General features: G+C 44.6%; 1 protein-coding gene across 3 annotated transcripts in view; it reads left to right on the top strand.

The window, feature by feature from the left end:
* Positions 1-14,639, top strand: part of MYO5B (myosin VB) — a 341,784-nt gene that overhangs the window by 90,044 nt on the left and 237,101 nt on the right. The gene's annotated exons all lie outside the window — the stretch shown is intronic.

Consider the following 14,639-nt stretch of genomic DNA (forward strand, 5'->3'; position numbering starts at 1 on the left):
TCCCTAATCTTTGCACAAACGTGAAATGTAGTCGCCTGCCTCCAAATCCATGGTGAGCCCTGTAGTAAAGCTTGCAGAATTTGTCCTAGCAGGGAGACATCTGTGACTCTTGGGAGAATAGATGAGGCTTCTGGTTTTATGCCAGAGTACTTCTTGGAATTGCTCTAGAAGGTTAACTTTCCAAGGACAGGTGTTTCGTCTGCCCTATTCGTGGTTCTATGCCATGAACTTAAAACCAGGCTGGTCACAGAGGTGATGAGCAGTTGTTTTTTTGTTTTTGTTTTTTTTAAGAGGCTGTGGATGGGAGCTTTAGAAAATGTTAACATTCAGTGTAGATGAATGGGGGCAGGGCCAGGGACACAACTGAAGCAATTTCCCCCTTATTTTTTGGGGAAACTGCTATTGAATCCTGGCAGTGGGAAAAGTCTCCACTGGTACATTATTCATAAACAGTCATGGAGCTTCTGTGTAACCTGAATTAAATGATTTGAAAGTTTAATGGTGGTGATAGGCTTGGGTGTTTGGGATTTGATTTTACTGCATTAATAAACATCACACTGAAATAAGTGGCCCAGTTTGTTTTAATACAACTTTATTGTAGTAAAAGTAGAAAGCTGTTACACCTGGGGTGGGGGGGGAAGTGTTGGAAATTGGTTCATTTTCATAGCGTCTTTACAATAGGGATTTTGTTATTACTTATAAAAAAGTTACTGAGCTCTACTTTGTCAGTTTAAGAAACCTGCAGTGTGTTGGGTGTGTGGGGTGGGGGAGGGGGTGATAATTGCTACAATGGACATGTATACAAGGGGTATGAGGACCAAAAGGGCCTAAGGCTAAGTGAGGCAGATAGAAAGGGTTTTTCACAGGGGCGGGGCAGGGGGGAAGCAGGGGACCATGTTGGGCACCACACAGAGTGGGTGCTCAAAGAAAGGCCTGGCTGGTGGTGGTTGGCTGGTTAAGGTAGCATGGAGTTTCTGGCCTGGGGCATGAGTGCCCCTACCACGTGCCTACCTGTGGAAACCTGGTTTGGTGGGTGTTAAGGCTTCTATGAAGCCAGCCATCCATCTACCTTTTTTGTGTTATTTTTGAGAGAAAGTGCAAGCAGGGGAGGGGCAGAGGCAGAGGGAGACAGAGCCTCCAAAGCAGGCTCTGCGCTGACAACAGCCCGATGTGGGGCTCAAACTCATGAACTGGGAGATGATGACCTGAGCTGAAGTCCAGTGCTCAACTGACTGAGCGATCCAGGTGCCCCTTTGCCTATCTTTACCTCTTTTTTTTTTTTAATGTTCTTAAATTTATTTTTAAGTGCATGAGTGGGGGAGGGGAAGAGAGAGGGAGACAGGCGTGCGTGCGCATGCACACACACAATCCAAAGCAGGCTCCAGGCTCTGAGCTGTCAGCACAGAGCCCCAATGTGGGGCTTGAACTCAAGAGCTGTGAGATCATGACCTGAGCCAAAGTCAGACGCTTAACTGACAATGCCACCCAGGCGGCATCCCTAGCTTTACCTTTTGATATGGGATGTCTGTTTAATGCTGTAATTTGGGTCAGTATTGTCATTGTCCTGTACAGAGGACTCCTCGTTTATTCTGTAGCAGTGTCTCAAAGTGAGGCTCTGAGAGCACCTGTGATACAGTTGCTTTGGTGGGTTATTATAAATGTGGACTCCTAGACCTATCCCAGCTCCTCTAGCGAGCAGCTTCTGGTTTGTTGTTATGCTTTCCCCCACTTAGTATTTACAGGCCTTGCTTCCTCATTTCCAGCTTTTCTCGGTTGTCCCTCTCCAGAGTAATCAGAGAAGGTCTCTCCATCTAAAGCAGCACTCTGGGTTCTCTTACTTGGGTTTGCTCCCGAGCCCCTTATCACACTTTGCTTTTCTTTGCGGCAGGTTTCTGCGTCTGATTTTGTCCTATTATTCACAAGTTCCATGAGCGCAGTGACCTCGACTTTTCCTCCATTTGAACCTCAGTGCCTAGAGTCTGCCTAGCATATAGTAGGTGCTGCATAAACATTAGGAGACTGTTAAGGGTGCTTGAGTTGCCTTATAGCAAGAGGAGATGAGTTAGAGGCAATCTCTCAGAAGGTTGAAGGAATGACTGAAAAGGCTGAGACTCAGATGCTGCCCTCTTAACATCCAGTTTGCAAACTGAGTTTTACTTTTATGAGCTAACTTGACTGGCATAAACTGGAGAACCGAAGGACCTGCACACTGCATCGGTAGAAGTAACCATGATGGCCGTTTTCTAGACCTTAGGACTGACTCCTTGAGGAAGATTAGGTTCTTTAGAGGACCTCTGGTTCTTTTGAGTTCTGTCTTAACTAGTTGAACCTGGAGGACACATGTTTGAAGAGGAAATCTGGAGAACTTGTCCTCTCTGCATGCCCCAGACCAAGACCTCGAAGGGTCTGGTCTTCTACCTACTCATGTAGATCATGATCTTGAAGTTGGGTGCATACCTGTTTCAATCTGTGACTAAAAATTTACTGTGCAGTGCCTTTTGCAGGGCAGGGACTTGGCAGTTTTGTGAATAGAATTTGCTTCTGTAGAAAATAAATGTAATTTCTCTAGTAAGAAATGCTACTGATCATAAATGGCAGTAGGGAAACCTTTAGTGCTGGCCTCATGGCATACCTTCCAAGTGGTAGTGGTTAAGCTGAGAAGCCAATGGTGTTGAGAATAGAAGGCACAGCTTAAAGCTTCTACTCTAGAAATCCTGGTGCTAATCGAATTTGAATATTTCTTTAGGCCTTTTTTTTTTTTTTTTTTTTTGCCATTTCCTTAATGTCCTCCACCAAAGAATGAAAACCTTAACAGAACCTTTTCAGAGGGAATGTGTAACATAATCCTAAAAAGAAATTTTAGCGTTGTGGAAATCTCATTACTGTAACCATTTTCAAGCAGCGCTCCTATCTGCTGTGATTCTGTTTATAGTGCACTATGACATGGGATGTTTTTCTGATGTATTAAGACCTTTCCTAATCTGAAATCCTGTTTGGTTTTGTTTTTTTTGCCTTTCATCTATTAGCTGTATTGTTGGCTTAGATATATTTTTTGATCCATAGTCTACATTAAGATTTTCCAGGTGGGGGCACCTGGGTGGCGCAGTCGGTTGAGTGTCCGACTTCAGCCAGGTCACGATCTCGCGGTCCGGGAGTTCGAGCCCCGGGTCAGGCTCTGGGCTGATGGCTCAGAGCCTGGAGCCTGTTTCTGATTCTGTGTCTCCCTCTCTCTCTGCCCCTCCCCCGTTCATGCTCTGTCTCTCTCTGTCCCAAAAATAAACAAACATTGAAAAAAAAATTAAAAAAAATTTTTCCAGGTGGTTAATAGCCCTATCTTTTGAAAGTCTTTACTGACGGAATAAGAGCTTGGTTTCCCTATCTTCAGTGGGTTCTATACAGGAGGGTTCTGCATTTATAGCCTGTTACTGGCTGGTTTGAGTGACACATGTTTAGAGCTAAAAAGCCCATTTCTCATGGCAAGATTTCATTTTTTATGACTGGATAATATGCCATTGTGTGTGTGTATACCATATCTTTAAAAAATTTTAAGTGTTTATTTTTGAGGGAGAGAGTGTGTGAGCAGGGGAGGGACAGAATGGGAAACATGGAATCCAAAGCAGGTTCCAGGCTCTGAGCTTGTCTGTACGGACCAGACACCATATATTTACTGGTCAATTGATGGACACTTGCCATTTGCAATGACATGGATGGAGCTAGAGTTTATGCTAAGTGAAATAAGTCAAAGACAAATACCATATGATTTCACGTGTATGTGGAATATAAGAAGTGAGCAAAGGACAAAAGACCAAGAAACAGACTCTGAACTATAGAAAACAGATGGTTATCAGGGGAGGTAAGTGGGAGGATGGGTTAAAGAGGTGATGGGGATTAAGACATGCACTTGTGATGAGCACTGGGTAATGTACAGAAGTGCTGAATTACTATACTATCTACTATAATACTGTACATTAACTGGAATGAAACTGTATAGAGTGTCTGCTGGCTTAGTCGGTAAAGCAGGGAATTCTTCCTTCGTCTCTCAGGGTTGTAGATTTAAGCCGCATGTTGGGTGTGTGGAGATTACTTAACTTTTTTTTTTTTAAAGAAACAGCACATTTAACTGACTCTGGAAGAGAGGCAGGGTGATTTAGAGCATTGCTTTGGAGTTCAATAGAGCTAGGATCAAGTCTCAGCTCTGGTAACTTTCAGTAAGTTATGCTTGGCAAGATTGCTTAATCTTGCCAATTATGTACCCCATTTATGTAAAATGAGAGTAAGCATTATTTTATTCACTCAAATACTTGAGTGCCTACCAACTGCTGGGGATCCCTAGAGCAGATGGTAGGGGCTGGCTGTAGCCCACACAGAGCTTACGGAATAGTGAGGGAGATAAACAAGACAGTCTTTAGTTTATAGACACCATTGAGTGCCAGGAGGAAAAACTGAAGCAGAGAAGGGAAATATGGAATGGCAAAGGGGGTGTTGGTGGTATTTGAGGCTGTATGTGGAGAAGTTCACATTTGGGCAAAGGCTTTAAGCAGTGAGCAGCATGGCTATCCGGCAGAAGGACATTGCAGACAAAAGGAATAGATGTCCAGGCCTGAGGTGTAATGGGCCTGGTAGTTCTGAAGAACAGCAAGGAAGTCTGTGGCTGGAGCTGAATTGAGGGAGTGGAATGTCAGAGTTGATAGAGGCCAGATTGCATAGGACCATGGAAGCTACTGCAGGCCTTTAGACTTCTACTCTGATGTGAGGAACCAGTGGAGAATTGTGAGCAGGGCAGTACGTTATCTGTCCTAATTTTCACACCACTTTCTGTGGGTTGACATTTGTGAAGGGTACCAGCAGGTGTTCTAACACAGTTCTCTACAAGGTTGGTATTAGTATGAGGATGGAACCCATGTCTTGTTCTCTGAGCACTTCCACCTTTGACAAAGTTCCCATCAGAGAGGTGGGGGTAAGGTTGGAGGGCTGGTGGTCTGGAGTGCATATTGTGCAGGATGACTTGACTCTTGGGGGACGTTTTTCAAAACTGATGGTGGTTTGTGTATGTGGAGGGTATTCATGATTTCTACTGACATATCATTAGTAGTACTGATTCAGATTTATTAGCAAAGAGCAAGACTTCATTTTTAGGACCCAAGATGATTGCTGTTTACCCACTAAGGAAGCACTGTGGATTGTTGAAGATTCATGTTAGTAGGAGGTCCATCTGCACGATTCCTATTTCTGGGCTTTTTAGAAACATCCACATAACTGAGGAATGCTTAGAGAAGTTGTCATGTTTCTGCCTTTGGTTCAGATATTTTCATTACAATCCTAATGAAATCATGTGGACTCAGTTGACTCCATGTTTATGTTAAAACATGGGTGAAATAACCTTTGATATTTAAAGTGGATTGAAACATTGTGGTATATTTATAAAAGGGAATAGCACATAACAGCTAAACACAGCATGAAAAGATCTCCATTTTTAGAGGAAAAGTAGTAAGATGCAACACAGTACAAACTTCATGAAGTTGGATTATAGACCAAGCTCAACCTAGTAATTGAGATATTCTTTATATAAGTGGTCAACTGATAGAAGCAAAGGATTTCCTGAGAGGACAAGATAGTGGTTTGCCTCTACAATCGGTTCTATGAAAAGCAGCTGGAGAGGGTGACAAGTAAGTGGGTTACCTGACAAGGCCAGTTTATAAGGCAGCTGAGAGCTCTGTTCTAGAATCACTAGGATGAGTTAACTTGAGAGGGCTGGGGTGGTGCTTGCGGAGTGACTGGTGATTTTTGCCCTTAACTGATGTGCCCAACTAGGCTCCGTGCTCTGAATGGCTTATGTGAGGCCCTGTACTTTTGTTACTCTAAAGCAGTGGTTTTGTCTTAACCATTTTTGGGGGTTACATATCCCTTTAAATTGGATGGAGCCTTTCCTCAGAAGAATGACCACTGCAAACACAGTAACTTATGCAAATCTTGTTTAACCTGGCAGCTTCTTACCTGTTCTCCATTGCTGTAGTTGTGCATTTTCAAGAACGTTGTAAAAATGGAATCGTGTGGTTCAGAACTTGAGATGGTCTAAAGTGTACGTTTTCCCTGGTTTCTTGGGTTCTGTATAACTGGTCCAGAGCTCACAGGTTAAGGAGACATTGGTTCATAGCTACACTGTTTTGGTGGAAAATAGCAGCTCAAGACTGCAATGATATTCTGGCTTTCAGCATCCATCCGATTTTTGCAACTAGAATCCCTCCAAATTGTGCCATCCTGGCTGTTGACCCAGATCTACTCTGGGACCAACAGCCATTCGTTGCTTCTTCCCATGCAGTGCACTTCTTGTTGATGCCCCACTGCTAGTGACCAGTCTTGGTCTTGTTTGTTCTAAGTCTCCTCCTGGTCTGAATTCCTACCTTGATTGCCTTTTTTTCTTTTTTTTTTCCCCAGACACTTCAGTCTGTGGTGACACAGTCTCCTAAACCCCAGAAACCAAGTCTTCACTTCCTGCCACCAGACATCCTTGTGTACCTTCTTGAATCTTCCCGATGTGAGCTCCCAGAGTGCTCCATTTTGGCTCTTCCAGCTGAGCCCCCAATCAGCCCACAGGTGTTGCTGTTCTGGCCTATGTGCTTCTGTGATTGCTAGTGTTTACATCTGGCAGGGCTCTTGTCCATCTGCTTCTAGTTTGAAGGTTACTAAGGCTAGATGGTACTTCTAGAGTCCACATCTGTGCATTCTCTGGATACGAGTTGACCCCGAGGGCCCTGCAGAGACTTGGCATGCTGATGACATGGCAGCCTGTCACCACATTGGCTTGATTTTCGACCCCCCACTTCTGACACCACATATCTCCATCTCCACATTTAGGTGTAGGATTCAAACACTGAGACATCTGGGTTACCCTCTTGCCTTTTCTCTTTTCAAATCCTACCTTTCCAGAACAGTCTAGTACCTTCATTCTGTTCCTACTTCCGCATGTACTGGGTGCTTAGGTGCCACCTGTTTCCACAACGGTATACTCCCAAGGCATATGCTGCTGTTGTGAGGAGTTGAGAATGGATTTCACAGATCATGTACCTTGCAGTCTCTTGGAGCTGCTACTGCTCATGCTGGTGACTCCAGAATAAAACCTGATATGTGAAATCTGTTGGCTCTACAGGCTAGAGTGTGGTGACCTACTTTCCACCTCTGTTCTTAATTTCTGTTTGCCTGAGTGTGGCCCTCTGAGGCGTATGGGGAGGAAACTTCAGCCCCTATTGAGAAGTTTTAAATTACTTTTATATCTCTCAGATTTTCTCTGGTTGTAAACTGATTTCCAGGGAAACCAGGAATCAGGGTTATTAAGTGCAATGTGAAAAAGCAAATCAATCAGATTGGAATTGAGAAGAGATGCAAAGAAGGAAGACTAATCTCTCTATTGCTCCTCTGCCTTCCCCAAAGTCCTAAACTGTTACTTGTGGGCTTGTGATGGTTACTACACACCTGGGGATTTGAGGGTGTTGTATTATTGGAAGGGTGTCTGTATGTACCTGCTCACAGATCCACACCCATTTGATAGGATCCTTGGAATACATGCATGTGAAGCCAGGTAAAAGGCCAAAACTCTAGTGTTAGACCCCTAAGTTCCAGTATCCAAGGATATGAATTGTTCTTTTTGACTTTGGGAAAGGCTATAAAAGACTTGTTGATTTAGCTGTAACTTACAAGAGCATGGTTTGAAATTCATTGTTAAAAAAATTTTTTTTAATGTTTATTTTTGAGAGAGACAGAATGCGAGGGGGTTGGGGCAGAGAGACAGGGAGACACAGAATCCGAAGCAGGCTCCATGCTCTGAGCTGTCAGCACAGAGCCCAATGCAGAACTTGAACTCACGAGCTGTGAGATCATGACATGAGCCAAAGTTGCTCAACCAACTGAGCCACCCAGGTGCCCTTGAAATCCATTGTTACTAAAATTAATGATATTAGGGAGGAACTGTTTCCATTGTTGTAGGACACCCCAAAATGTATTTTCTGATGCCCACACTATGTGAGCATTGTTCTTAATCCCAAGAAAGAACAACCACAAAGATAGGAATAACTTAATTATATAATCTTTCAAAGTGGTAATCTAAACAAAGTCAAAGCATTTTTTCAAAACGTAAGATTGTATTGTAGACCAATGTTCCAGAATGATACTTTCTGGTTGTTCAACCCATCTGGAACTCCATAATCTTGATGGAAAATTACTAGGATCCATCGAATTTCAAAAAGATCTGGTATGTTAGAAAAAAGTTGTTAGGTGTTTGAGATCTCTGTAAAGAAAAGATTGAGATTTAATCAGCCCACACTAAGGAATTTGAACAGGATAGGATTGTGAGATACTGATATTAGCTTCTAGACAGAGTTGGACTATGGAGGGTCTTTGGCCCTCCCCAACCTCCATGGTTTAGGTTGAAAGAGTATCGACACAAACTAGTTAGAAATTGGAGACCAAAGCAGTGGTTTAAGGAACGGCTAGGCAGCACTCTTTCACTGTCCAATTCAGGTGTATTGGTAAACTGAGGTCCTGGCTTGGCCAAAATGCCAAGATGGCTCTGCCCACAGCAGGCTGTCGGGTCTGCTAACTGTGGGAGGCTGGAAGCCCTGGGTGAGCCCAGGAAGGACAAGGAGGTGTAGGGGGTGGGACAGGTAGGAAAGAAGACAGCCTGTTTTGAGAGCATGATAACCACCTGCTGATAACATCCAATCCTGAATTAGCTACTTCTCTCCTTCTGTGGTGGAATGAGTTTCTAGGGTAAATAAAGACAAAAATCTACCTCTTCTTTGCTGGAGAGCAATGTCCCTGGAGAGGACAGAAAAGTCTGAGGACCTGAGGCAGAAAATGGGGAGAGGAAAGAAAGGACTTGGAGAAAGTCATTGGTTCATGTAATTCTTTTGCCTTGGTGATTTGGTGAGAAGTTCAGACCTCAATATGCATGCAAAACAGCTGGGACATTTTTATGGGGAGATTGTTACACGTTGGGTTAGGGTTTGGGAGATGGCGCATTTCAAAGCGGCTCCTGGGTGCTGCTACTGCCCCTGATCCGTGGACCCTACTTGGAGCAGTTGGGCTCTGATCCTGTCTTCTGGCCATGCTAGACTGGGTTGGAGCAGCCTCTGCCCTGAATCAGGGGCATTTACTAATTGCAGACTTTTCCTCTGGCTTACTATTCCTAACTTGCCTACACCCTACTTCCCTAGCTTCTCTGTGGGTCTGTGTGATGCTGACTCATTGGGGAGGGTGGCCACCTGGTTTTTCTCCAGCTGGGTTGCATTCCTGAGTTTTCTCTGAATACTTTCTTCCTTTCCCTAGTGTTAAGGCTCAGGGTGGTTTTTAGTCTTTTTTTTTTTTTTTTTTTAAATTTAAAAAAAAATTTTTTTTCAACGTTTTTTAATTTATTTTTGGGACAGAGAGAGACAGAGCATGAATGGGGGAGGGGCAGAGAGAGAGGGAGACACAGAATCGGAAACAGGCTCCAGGCTCTGAGCCATCAGCCCAGAGCCCGACGTGGGGCTCGAACTCCCGGACCGCGAGATCGTGACCTGGCTGAAGTCGGACGCTCAACCGACTGCGCCACCCAGGCGCCCCTTTTGGTTTGTTTTTAACCTTTATTATATATGGCAATGAAGATTGCTTTAAGACTTAAGGTGAAGATTACATGGTACAGAGACGATCGAGGTACAGATGATCATGGTACAGGGATGACTCCAGGATACCAACTACTGCCTCACTAAGTACCCATCTTCCCTGGGGCTGCCTTAAGGGACAGTTGCCATATAGTAAACAAAGTTCCACTAGATGTTGATGAGCCTGAAGGCCAATGCCTTCCAAAGCAGAATTTTGGATTTTGAACATCAGTTTCATGTGGTGGTATTGGCTCCAGCTCCCCCTGAGCCACATCCATATTTAGGAGTCTTGACCATGCTCTAGCTGTCCCCTGCAAAGCACAGAACAGAGAGGGCCCGACGCTGAGGAGACAGCCTCTAGCTCTTTCAGTTTGTTGATCCCTAGACCTGGAAGAGAGAAGGTGAAGAGCACCATGTATGAGCTTTGGACCCTAGTGACCTGGACCTTGTAGTAGTCAATATCTTGGAGTTTAATGAATCAGTATTACCTGCTTGGGGGAAGAATAAGGAACTAGGTGACGGTTGCCTTTCATACCATGCACACCATTTTTGACTAGAATGTAACTTAAGGATCGCTCTGGTGCGTAGTGGCTGAGGTTTTGTTAATGGGCCTGTTGCCGTGTGGTAATAGATGGTTCCTAGATGCTCGGTGAAGCTGGGATTTCCATGCCTCAAAAGATACTCTCTCCAGCCGTTGCTTGAGCAACAGAACCAGTGTGATGCATCAGTGTCTTTAGTGTGACAGCTCAGGAGAAACAAGATCCTGATTTAGCAGAAGCAGATGTCACAGAAAATACTTGCTTTAACCATGACAAAGTGAAACTGAGTTAGTCATTTGAGAATTTACTCTAGTGAATATCCAAACAGATGTGCTAAAATAGAAAAGAAAAAAAGTTCTCGGTCATTGGACCACTCCAGCTTATGGTTTTACTCTTCTGGCAGTTTCCAGACTGGGCTATGCTAAAATACTTGAGCTGTGAATCTTGGCTCTGAGCTTGGAAGTTGACCATCAGGTTATGGGAGGTAAATCCTTGAAGGTGATTTTAGGACACTTGAGGGTCTGTGTGTGAACTAGGGAGGCTTGGCCTTGTGTCCAGTGTTTTCAGCCAGCCTAATAAGCTCATGGCACTTACTATTATGTGGCCTTGTTCAATATCTGTATTTAGTTAGCCCTTTTGGTAGAGGATAGGTTCATGTGTCTAATGTTGAATGCCCATTAGTATCCGTGAAGCCAGTTGGTTTTGGAGGGGAAATCACTGCAAGAAACCTTGTATTCCTCAGCTAACCATTCTGCAAATGCAACATGGGAACAGTTGAAGGGATGCAACTCCATCCCTACCACTTAGTGGTAGCTCACAGCTCAACCAGAAATGTCTTCAGACCTTGTCAATGTCTCCTGGTCAAGATCATCTCTTGCTGAGAACCTCTTGTTTATAGTACAGTCATTGTGTTTCAGGGTGTGAACCCTTGGAGGTGAACATCCCAAGAGCCAGTTACATTTGACTTTGCTAAGAGGCAAGGCTTGTGGCTCTGCATCAAAGCCAGACCTTTGTGAGTGCAAGGAACCCATAGGAACCTTGTCAAATTGCTGGACACAACCTGTCCTTCAGGACACCTGTTACTAGCCTGCTTTGGAGCTGCCAACAGCCTCCTGTGCTGAGAAGCCTCACATTTTCTGTCCAAACCCATTTCCCCCATTGCTTGACATGGATTTATTATTTGGGGTGGGCTTTTTTCGTCCTTATATTTGAGTTTTTATTCTGAGCAGTAGGTGCGGAAGATGTAGATGGGTCTTGAGTTGGAAGTATGAGATTTCAGACCTCGTTAAGGAACTCCAGATTGAGACATGCTGGGATATGGATTGTATCTGTTGGTTTCAGAGAAGATGGGTTAAATGGAAAGGAAATGGGAAATTTGTTGAAATTGAACAGCAGTTGGTAAGGGTCACTCTGCTCTTCGAGGCCTACAGAGGCCCCTGCTACCTGTTCCTCAGATTCATTCATGGGAGAATAAACGTGCATAATACGGACAATTGAGTGCTGAGGGAGCTATGTAGGGAGCACATGGCCTTGGCATTTTGGGGTTTTCTTGAATGGTGGGAGTTGGGCTACGGGCCAGAGGTTCATTGGTCTGACCTCCCAATTGGTGGAGGTCTCTTCCTTGTGTCACTCCTCAGTGGACTTCTGTTGGTACCTGAGTTACCTGTGGCCCAAGGGCAGGTAGTTTACACTCAGTGCTTTGATCATACAGAAGAGCTTACTACATAGTGTCCCTTACCTTTGTCTACATTAGTTCCTTCCTGTTTCTAAGCCTTTTGCCTGTCTTTTTCTTCTGTTTAAGTCCCACCATTTCCAGCAGCCTTTACCAGTTGGTCTGTCTCCCATACTACTGCACTTCCAGTCTTTGCCACACAGTTGAACACTTAAATGTTTTCAAAGCTAAGTTGTGGTTCACAAGCTACTTGAAGTTAGGGTTGTATTTTTTTTTTTTTTCCTCTGTGCTCATGACAACTAGCTTGGAACTTGGTTATTTCAGTATTGGTTTCGATGCAGCTCTTTGGGACATCTAGTACGAATGTTATACTTTGGGAATCCAGAGAACCTAGCAACTGGGTTTGGAGCCTGTTAACTCCAAAGGAATAATTAACAGTTGACACCTTCATCTTTTGATAGTTTGGGCAATGTGTCTATGTGATCTTACACTGCTTAAAATCAGTTTCTGTCTATGGAACTGAGTGTTAACTTTTTTAAAAACATAATTTGTTGTCAAATTGGTTTCCCTACAACACCCATTGTTCTTCCCAACAGGTGCCCTCCTTGCCCATCACCCACTTTCCCCCTCCCCCACCCTCCATAAACCTTAGTTCGTTCTCAGTCCTTAAGAGTCTCTTATGGTTTGCCTCCCTCCTTCTTTGTAACTTCTGAGTGTTAACTCTTAAAGTATACTCCTAAGTAAACATCTGTCTTGCTTGACAGAGAATGTTAGATCTAAGCAAACTACACTAAGGAGGAAATGTTAAATATTTTAATTGCAAGGAATCATTTACTCTGATCTTGAGACGTGGTCTCTTGCCCAGAATTCAGAGGCTGGTCAGTCTCATTTTTCCTGGCTCACTCCACTAGCTTCTTTGGCCAAAACAGCACTCAGTTTCCCCCTTTGAGGGTTGAGTGTCTGTTTCCTGCATCATGACCTCCTTTTGCAACACCAAATGATGCTGCCTCCAGTTTCCTGTCACTGCTCCATCTGTGCCACTTGAACGTGGGTTTCTTCAGGGTCTGGTCTGCTGCCCTGGCTGCTTTGTTGGCATCTGGTCCTTTGACACCTGTACCTGCTTCATGAGCTGTCCAGGGCTTGCCTCTAGACCTTGCAAGGCTTGGGACCTGCGTCAGAGGTGGATTCTTTTTCCCTGATCTCTGATTTGTGTTTGGTGATCCATTATCTGAAACCAAAACTTTTTGCCTGTTCTGTCTACACGTCCATCGTACTCATTGCTTGGGAAATAAGCCCCACATTCTGCTGCTACACAGGGATGGAGTTTTTAACAAACATCCCAGAACTTAATGTCTAGATAGATTTTTATTGTTGAGTGAAGTAACTTTAGAACTATACCGGCCACACTGCTATTGCCTAAGTTTTGGGAATTCTCTCATGGTGTTCCAGCCATTTTATAAGCTGCACATGGACCAACCAGGTTTCTTCAGTGTAACTCAGTTTTTAAAAAAAAAAAAAAAAATTTTTAATGTTTTATTTTTGAGAGAGAGACAGGGTATTGAGTTGGGGGAGGGACAGAGAGAGGGAGACAGAATTCAGAAATCAGGTTCCAGACTCTGAGCTGTCAGCACAGAGCCTGACGTGGGGCCCGAACCTGTGAACCACGAGATCATGACCTGAGCCAAAGTCGGATTCCTAACTGAATGAGCCACCCAGGGGCCCCTAACTCAGTCTTTTTGAGCACTTGTCAGGCTAGGTAGTACACTAGATCTGGGAATCAAAAGGATAGTTAAGGTTACTTTCTTGGAGCCTTTAGTCAGGTTGAGATAAGTGGATGAGCAGCTGTGTCCAGCCAGAAGCAACAGCATGTCACAAGAGAGTCAGGTTTGAGAGATTTGTCTGTGGGGAGTGGGTATGGGAGGAAAGTCAGAAGGCTTGAGTCAAAAAGGCAGTGACAGTGCCTGTTCACACTGGCTCATGGGTGGGTGCCAGGTGAGGCTGCAAGGTCTGTGGGCTCAGCAGGGCCTCCCAGGGGAGCTGAGAGCAGACTGCCTGGAGATAGTGGAATATCACTACCGTTTTGAGGAACCAGCAGAGAATCCAATGTTGTGCCTGGGGTGGGAACGGGAATGCAGGGGCAGGGTAGAGGGGATTGGAGTTTTCGTCTTTGTTTTTAAAGTCTACTCCATGTGCTCAGGCCAGTGGAAAAGGCTTTTAAAGGTCAGGTTGAGAGTGGAAACTGTGGCCAGTGGAGAGTCAGCCTAGAGGGCCTTGAACAACAGCCTAGGATGTTTGGTGTCAAAGGGGCTCTGGAAATGCTGATCCTTCCTGAACCAGGAGTGACTATGCCAGATGGGTGTTTTGAGTAAAGTGGATCGACCAGCTGCTAGGTAAGATGGGTTAGAGAGATTAGAGACCTGGGACACTCACCAGCCTATGTGGAAAGGCAGAGAACAAATGTGTGGACCAAGACGATTCCCATATGTAAAGGGGAGTGTTTGGCGGCGGGGATGGGGGGCAAGACAGGTGGGAAAGAATTTTTTAATATTTTTTAATGTTTATTTTTGAGAGAGAGGGAAACACAGACTCGGAAGTAGGCTCTAGGCTATGAGCTGTCAGCACAGAGCCCGACATGGGGCTCAAACCCAGGTACCATGAGATGAGCTGAAGTCGGACGCTTAACCAACTGAGCCACCCAGGGGCCCCTGGGTGGGAAAGGATTTGGCGATGGCTTAGATGCTAGGTGACCACAGGTCCTTGTTGGCTCTGGAAATGCCTAGTTTATGCCTATTG

Source organism: Herpailurus yagouaroundi, unplaced genomic scaffold (assembly GCF_014898765.1).
Source record: "Herpailurus yagouaroundi ecotype Mexico unplaced genomic scaffold, PumYag 142, whole genome shotgun sequence".
NCBI classification, from domain to species: Eukaryota; Metazoa; Chordata; class Mammalia; order Carnivora; family Felidae; genus Herpailurus; species Herpailurus yagouaroundi.